Source organism: Chenopodium album, chromosome 25, assembly GCF_948465745.1.
Source record: "Chenopodium album chromosome 25, dcCheAlbu1.1, whole genome shotgun sequence".
NCBI classification, from domain to species: Eukaryota; Viridiplantae; Streptophyta; class Magnoliopsida; order Caryophyllales; family Amaranthaceae; genus Chenopodium; species Chenopodium album.
In genome coordinates, this window is record NC_137858.1 from 8019344 (window position 1) to 8028198 (window position 8855).

At 32.4% G+C, this 8855-nt stretch overlaps 1 long non-coding RNA gene across 1 annotated transcript in view; it reads left to right on the forward strand.

The window, feature by feature from the left end:
- LOC145615352 (uncharacterized) overlaps positions 1-8855 on the forward strand; it is a 37462-nt gene that overhangs the window by 14971 nt on the left and 13636 nt on the right. The window contains exon 3 of the long non-coding RNA XR_014107262.1: positions 3212-3279. This is a non-coding gene — a long non-coding RNA (uncharacterized LOC145615352). The remainder of the gene's footprint in view (positions 1-3211; positions 3280-8855) is intronic.

Consider the following 8855-nt stretch of genomic DNA (forward strand, 5'->3'; position numbering starts at 1 on the left):
GCAATCTTTGACGGTGTAATTTTCACCCTTTGAACGATGCCAAACTCCATCCATCCTTGTCGTGAATGCTTGGAAGGGAGATACAACTACTATTTGCTACTTCTATTAGCGTTAATACTTAGAAGCATTCCCTTTTCACATTCTCTCTTCGATTTTTATCTCATCCTCCCTAAACTTTTCTCTCTCTGATTTTTATCTCCTCCTCCCTAAATTCTTCTCTCTTCACCTAAAACCTCTCAAAATGAGAAATCAATGACTATTACGAATCATTCTAAAAAAAAAACATCCGCTTGTAAAAATCTTGTATTCTATTCTTGAAATTTTAGGTTTGCATTCTACATTTACACATTAACTCTTAATTAAGAAGATTGTTTTAATTATGCAACATATAGATTGATTTCATCTATGTTCAATAATAATAACTGAGTACCATATATTACTATATTATCCTAAGGAGAGCCATTACGATTGAAATATCATTAGTTGCTTAACACCAATACATTTGATTTCAGTCAAAGATGACATTTGATTTCATTTCCGAAGGAGAAAGAAAAAGCAACGATAAGTCTGCTAAAATTGTTAATTGATTTATTTTAGTCGCGGCTGCTCCATCTCCGCGTTCTCCGGCATGTTAAACCTCCTTAAGAGATTCCACCTCACTATTATTTACTCTCTCCTCCAATCTCCAATTCCCCGCCCGAACCCCAAGTCCTAAACTACAAATTCCTCTATAGCCCTAAGTCGGTATTCTTCACTTCTTCACTCCCTTCACCTGAATGGATTGAAGCCTTCACCGATATCTCCAATGTCGTTTTGCAACCTCACTAAAATTTCAAACCCTACATATGGGTCTCTCAGGCCAATATGGCTTATTATTGCATTTATTTTCGATTAGATTGATGTCTAATTTTGTTGCTTTTGTGTTGGGATTAACCTAGGCGGTTGGTGTGGTGGCAGGTTGTTTTTAAGGGAAGGAATTTATGGATGGTGACATCGAATAATCATGGCCATTGGTGATAAATCTATAAAGTGAAAAGAAAAATTCCAAAATTACCTATTTTTTTTTTTTTTTTTTTTTTTTTTTGGTTTGCAATCACATGGAACCAATAAAAGTGAATTACCCTTAAAGGTTGGATTATTAAAACAAATCAAAAGGTTGGATTAGAGAACTAGTAAACGGATGAGTTATTAGTGTCAATTTTTGCTTCTCGAAATAAGAGATTCCTAATATGACCTTACATGAGCATGCAAGGCATGGTGTTGTTAACTTGCAAGGGAATAGTGAGAAGTAGTGAAATAGACAAATTTTGCGAAACAATGCTTTTGCCACAAAGAGTGGGCTAGCTGATTCGATTTAATTTGCGAATTTGCATCATCTTTTGTAATTTTAGTTTACAAAGAGTTCTAGTACCACAAAAGCACATGACAAGTGCAACTACAATCATCTCTACATATTTATAATTTTGTAACATCAACATAACTATCTTTTCTAATTTACAAACAATAAACATAATTTGATGTTTAAGCATCATTAGTCTAGGGGGTCCTTACATTTGGTATTGGGAATATGAAATTGAACTTTGACTTGATATTGCAATCTTCAACCCTGCAACACAAAATACTCTCACATGTGGAGAGATAGTTTTCTACCAAATTGTAATTATCTCTTTTTATGGGAGAGACTAACTTGTACATTCCACTTAAACAAAAGAGATCAACAACACAACATTAAAAGATTAATTTTAGGTTTGGGATGTGCATACAATGTTCACAACCAACGCATAAGACCTTTAAAGACGGAGTATTAACCTTTGTGAGAAACAATGGGAAAAGAAGACATTTTAAATGTCAGACATTTTATGATGAAAATATGTTTTATGACTACATTTTGTCACATTTAAATATAGTGATATAGTGATATAGTGATGAGTACCTAATTTCTTTTTTAAACGTTGTTTTGCATAAATAAACATTAATGTTGGATATAAAATCTAGACCCTATTCCTTGCCTTCGTTTATTATGATTTTAAATTCACTATTCTTTTGGTCAAAGTATGAAAACCATTATTATGTAGGATCTTGTTGGATTTTTTCTCAAAATTAAAACTCATATCATCAATTTTTCATACTTTTCTTGTTCAAATTTGAAGATATTAATAGTTAAAAGATGTGCATGAGACAATGTATAAAGAAATGTAAAGAACATTATGAAAGGATGGTAGTATGTAATTTTTATTGGCGTTTAGACTTTGGTTTGCATTTTTGTGTTATTAAGCCAAAGTATGTAATTTGTGGAAGGATAAGGTTAAAAAGGTGTTTTTTGGATGAATGATATACAATTAGTAAGTAAATATTCACGAGTAGCTTGAATAAGTAAGATTTGTGAACGTTTAAGTGGCACGAATTAGTCAATTGTAGTTTAGTTTATCAAGTCTAAAGAAATCATAGTTACATCAACTTAATTCATATGGAAGCCCATCTCCAATTCTTTTTTAATTTTAATTGATTTATAACTTATAAGAGCCGCCGATGGGCACTATCCAAACTAAGAAGCACTTACAAGCATTTACTTGAGAAGTTTTAAGCATGGTAACCTTTCAATACCATGTCAGCTTTTATATCTTGTTGTAGGGCCGATGGATTTGCATATTTCAAGTTGAGTTTTTCTCATTAAATATCCTACTTCCCCTGTTTCATCAAAATTGCTACACTTTAACTTATGCACTAATCACATACTCTAATTTGATTAACATGTATGATTTAGGACAAATATAGTCGCATGGGTTCTTATTAGGTTCGCCTCAATTTATACTTCATAACATCTACTTTTTATTATTTTTACTTTTTGATAATTTGATATATTAGTGATTGAATAATTTATTAATAGTTGCAGACATGGGCTCCTAGAACCTATGTTTTTTATTTGAGAATTCTAAACTGTTATCTTACTCATTACGGAGCCTATTGCATATGATGTTGTATTGGCATAAAGAGGGAATATATCTCTACTTTCCTGCAACATTTTTTTTTAATCCTTTTTGTGCTTGGTAAATATCTTACAATCAAGCTCGAATGAGCTAGTCGCAGACCTGGTATCTAATCTTATGATTTAATAATAATGCAATTTCAGATTATTTATCATATTCTTCATGAATTCAATATAGTTGTACGTTTGTTCAAATTTTCAGTTTCTTTATTTTATCTATGACAGGTGGTAGGTGGTTGGTAGTTCGATGGTTAACAAATTATTGAGAATTAATCTAAGAATCGAAGATTGAGGTATACTATGCTGCTACTAGGTCTTGCTATGCATACTATGTGCGATATATCTATATGGAAAAAAAGTTTATGATATGCTTGGCAAAAGTGACTGAATGTGTCAAAGATGCCTCATTACATGGATTTTTTTTAGAATGACACTCTCTTTGCTGCTATCCTCTTTTGTGTGCTACCAAATCTTTAGTATTATGTGCGTTGCTATGGTCATTTGATGGCGTACATAGGGTTGGGAAGAAGATTTTCTTTTCGGAGGATGATACGTTGAACAAATATCTTCTTTTGTTATATTCCCTGTCTTTATGCCTTTCTACTCATATGATAATCTTTATTTATGCCCTCCCTTTGTTGATATGTGACACTCCCATGGTTTCTTGTGTGTTGCTTTTGGTACGTGTCCAATTTTTCGACTCCACTATTTATGAAAACTATTCATGAAGTTTGTCCAAAATAGAAGGTTCGAATATTCTTACCCTTGTACTGAGGATCATGGGTTACCCATATCTTTGGATATTTTTGTCTTTCTGGCTTAAATTAACTACCTTTCAAGACAATTTGTTGAAATAAACTACAATTTGGTGGGGTTATTTAGTTTCTGACATTTGGAATGATTCACAATTGGAGGTCAATTATCATAGATCCAAGGATGTATAAGAGATGGACTGGTTTTTGTTGGGCGTTCTTTATGGTTGGAGCTCATGATAATCGTCCTCTGGTTGTGTTTATTTATCACATTTTCTTAAGAGGTAGGTATTTTATTGCCCTATAGGGTAGTTGTTTGTTGAAAGTGGTTCATTATAGGTTTTTTATGGTAATTTTTTCTGAAGTATATTTATGTAATTTATCCCAGTAGAATAAAATCACCTTACACTTTTCAGGATGTCCCATATTTACATATATGCTTGGATTGCTTCAGGCTTCTTGTCTTTTTGATTCATATTTCTACCTAAGCAATGCTCTAAAGCGTTTCCTCAATAAGGAGGAGGAACGGAGGAATTTGATGTGCATAGTCTCTGCCCCAATGATATGGATGTGTTTTTGTAGATTAATACTTGGTCCTATATGCATCGTGGATAAATGTGAACTTTTGGCCTAATTTATGAAGTTGAGAGATGCCATGTTTTAGATTTTTTGGAATAAAAATATGAACAGAAACAAATCTTGATAAGTTTTTTGCCCCCATAGCCTACTTGACTCCAGCTACATAAGTATATAAAATAAAAAAATAACTAGAGGTCTTGATGTGGAGAGCTGCACAATCGTTATTTTTTGAAATCGGCAATGTGATGTGCATTATGTTTCTTGTTCGTGGTTTTTGAGCATATTGTCAATTTTTGGGATGATTAATTAAAAATTGGAATTTTTGTGATACACTCAGTTGAATGTAGACAAATTCAAACCTCAATGTTATAGTTTGTTAAAGTAAGATGTTTTTTTTTTTGGGCCAAGCTATACAAAAGTATAACCATGTTGATTTGTCTGCTACAAAGATTTTCTTCTTTTTTTCCTACATTATGTACGGTAGTTTTCATAGTTGGTCTTCTTAATTTTTAATAAATTTTGTTGCTCATTAAATTTAATTTGTTGATAACTACTTTTAAAATACATTTAAAATAATGTTTTCAAGTGTTTTAACTGTATTTGGGAGCATGATGTGCATTAAGCAAACGGGTGTGTAAATTTATTCACTGAACTACCCTATATTCCACTTGGTTGTTTTTCCTTTCCAATGTATCTCCTAGTTACCAACAGAAGCGGCTTCCACACTTCAAGAAGCCAACCTTTATTTATTTATCTTCAAATTTAAAGAATTTCTTTCGCAGAACAAGGGTGCAAAAAAATTATTTCAAATAAGGCTAATGATAAAATCCAAAGAGAAAGAACCTAAGGATAGTATAGTAAGCCTTTAAGAATTGTGCCATTTTACTCTACTTATGATGTGGCGCAACCAGGCATGATTCTTATATTGGTTATTGGGTTTTTGAAGTGTTAGAAAATAATTTTTAATTTGTAACAATTGAAATTACACAAATGCGACGAATGATGAGGGCCATGGTTTGTAGATTGAGGGAAGTTACTTTATTAGGGAGCTGAAGGTTTGGATTTGATCTCATCAATGTTTAAGTTTTGTGAAAAGCTTCATATGGCTAGTGAAGAGAGAGCACGGGAGAGTTTGAATTTGGTTTGAGGTAGTTGAATGTCTAGACCAAATAAAAGTGGGTTACAACAAAGTTACAAGTCCAACCTTTTCATCTCTTGAACTTTCGATTTTTTTTTTTTTTTATTTATTTATTTTTTGTCGAAAATGCAACAGATTTTGTGTTACTCATGGCTCCCATTCTGGCTTGTTCTGGAAGCAATAGAATTGAGTGTTTTTTTTGGGGCTGTATTGCTGTTGCTGGCATAATCAGACCACAAAATTACAGTGTTTTAGGCAAGGTAGTGTTAGTGGGATAGTTGTTCAAAGGTGACAGTGAAGAGGAGTTGAAGGGCCCTTGAAAGGAAGAATTTTGAGTCCATTAAAGAAAACATTAAAGTGGTGCACCCTTGTAGGTGCAATCAATCAGATTTTTTGTACATTTTTACTGCTATCATAAATGAGTCATTAGGTCATAGTTTTAAAAGCCACTCCATTCATAAAGTTGAGTATGACACATAAGGAAAAATTAGTTACAACTATTACTCACCTTCTCATTTTATTCTAACTCCGGGATTACTTTCTTAGATTAGAGTATCTACCGGTGACTTTTAAAATTGGTAAAAATATGTTTTTCCTTTAATTTTAAAGTTTTGTCTCCCATTTCTCCACTACCCCTCTTTCTAATTGTATCACCTAATAAGTCATTGGAGAAATGGATAGGACATCTCCACCATAATCACCAACACTTCCAACCCCAATCGATTCATCTACCGAACACAATAGTTTCTTTCTCTTCTTTAATTAGATTTTCATGATTTTACTTCAATTTTACTCTTATCATGGTTTTTTGTTCGAATTGTATTTATTCTTAAATTTGTTTACACAAAGGATGTTCACTGAGTTGTAATTTGATGTTGGTTGTATTAATGATTTAATTTCTCTTGAGCAAGTAATTTGGCTACCACTACATGGCTTCTATAAAACATAATTATTACTAAAAAAAAATTTCTGGCTTTTTTTGTCTTGCTGGATGATTTCTGTTTATCCCTTAAGTTTGCTATATATATGGTAGTTCATAGTGAAAGGTTGCTTCTATATATGGTAACTTAAATCAGGGTAGTTCATAGTGAAAGGTTGCTTCTATATATGGTAACTTAAATCAGGGTGAATTTTAAATAAATTTTGAGGCGAATGTTTGGGTGGTTATGTGATAGGCTTAAGCATCGTGGGTTTGGGAGGGATGGAGATATGTGGTTGGGTAGGGAACAAAGTGGGAGAGGAAAGGGAGGAAGGGTGAATAATTCAAAAAAGTTTAATACAAAAAATTAAAATGGCTAACTAGACGAATTTATATAATTTTGTTTACCTACTTAACGGTTCAACATAACTCCAAGACTATTTTAGGATAGATATGACAAGAGTTGGGGTTATTTTGAGTTAACCATTACTTTTAGATTAAATCGAGTATACAATCTATAGTTGGGATTAATTGTGTTAATTTTTGTCACAAAATCAAATTAGGTAAAAATTTGTGTATGTTCATTAAGCAAAGAACATAATCTTGATGATTCTAAAAGCTATTATTAAATTGAAATGCATAAGATCATGCACATCACATTTTTGAAGGTAAAAAAAAAACAATTAATATCTTTCCAATTTAGTATGGAGACACACATTTGTTTGGGTTGAAGGAAATGGAGGGAAAAGAAGGGAAGGGAAATGATGGGATGCACTATCTTTTGTTTGGATAACAATTGAAGAAGGAAGGGAATTGAAAGGGGGAGAAATGGAGGGATTAAATTGTAAGAAATTGATCTCTTCAACAATGGAGAGAGATCTGGAAGGAAAAACTCATTATTCTATCTTCCCCTCCCTCCCTTTTTTTTCCTTCTCCCTTCTCTATCCAAACACACTATGAAGCAATCCATCACTAGCCCTCTCAGCATTTTTTACACGTGTTTGTGTTATTACATGTGCGCTGAGTTTCTTCTGTACATGGCTACTAAGTGTCCGGCCAAAGAAGTTTATATCTTGCATGTGTTTGACACTTATATTTGTTGTGTGGTTTGTGTCTTAGAGGGAGTAGAAATTTTAAATGAGTTAAAGGACATGTTAAAACAAAAAGACACGATTAAGCGTCGAAAAAAGGGATTCGAGTAACATGGCAAAGAAGCTTATATCTTGCGCTTTTTATCAAGCTTTCCTCGTCGGCAATAATATTATCGAACACTTAATAATTTAATCTCTTTATTCCTACTATGTCTCATTAAACAAAATTGTATAATGCTGTACACAAATATTCACTTTGTTATCCTTAGTTCTACTTAGTTAGCGTAGTAACAGAGGGTGATCTCATGTGTGGTTGCTTTTACTTCGAGGACAAGAGAGATAGAGATTGAGGGTTTCATATAAGTATTAGGGTCCCACATTGTGTGATAGCTGATTTTGTAAATTGAACTAAAGTTTGACATAAATAGAACAAAGTACGAGAAGTCGAGAACTCATATAAATGGTTGATAATACAAAGTGAGTTAATTCTAAAAAACGGAGGTAGGCAGTTGGACTCTCTAGGAATATATAACAATGGATAAATCACATAGATGTCAATAGAAATGTACTTGGTTGTTCTTTTTATGCACAAGAAGTTCAATTTTTTTTCCTACCCTAAAGTATAGCCCTATGAAAATTGCATATTTTGTACTTTCTGTGACACACTAGCTTCCTTGTGGAGTATTAACGGTTGTGAGAAAGTTGATAGTGGGTTTAATAGTTTATTATTACATCCATCCTTAATTATTGTGCATGTATTCTATTTTGGGTGTCCTTAAATTTTGTACCTGTCTCTAATGTTACTATTTTTATTTTACACAATTTACTGTAACACATCATTTTTACTTACCTTTCCCCATAATAAAATACCCAACATTTCTCCGAATATTTGTGCCATTATTTACTTTTTAACCTTTCCCTTATAAATTTTTCATGTGTACAAACATTCATTGAATGCGTGTTTAGTTTATTTTTTATTTTTAACAAAGATGATTGTACATTTAACTAGAATTTTATTCTATTAAATAATTTTAATAATATTTCTGTGAATATATAAATATGGGCTTTTATTATGGGATGTAGGGAGTAAAATAAAGGTTTTTAGAGGGGAGAAGTAATAAAGAATGTAGTAGTGGGGACAGTTGGTACAAAGTTTCAAAATTTGGGATGTTTGGGGCTTCAAATAAACGGCTGTTTTTGGAAAGTTTGACACTTGAAAAAGATAAAATCGATTGTGGGAGTATTTATTAGTGGCACATTAGTGTTTATGGTCTTTTCAAGGAGTGAGTTTGTGTACATTTTAGACTGGAATTCTAGTGGGCTGTGGTGGTTGATGAACTGATGTATTCTAAAGATTCTTATTATTGGGAACCAACTAAAAGTAATAACA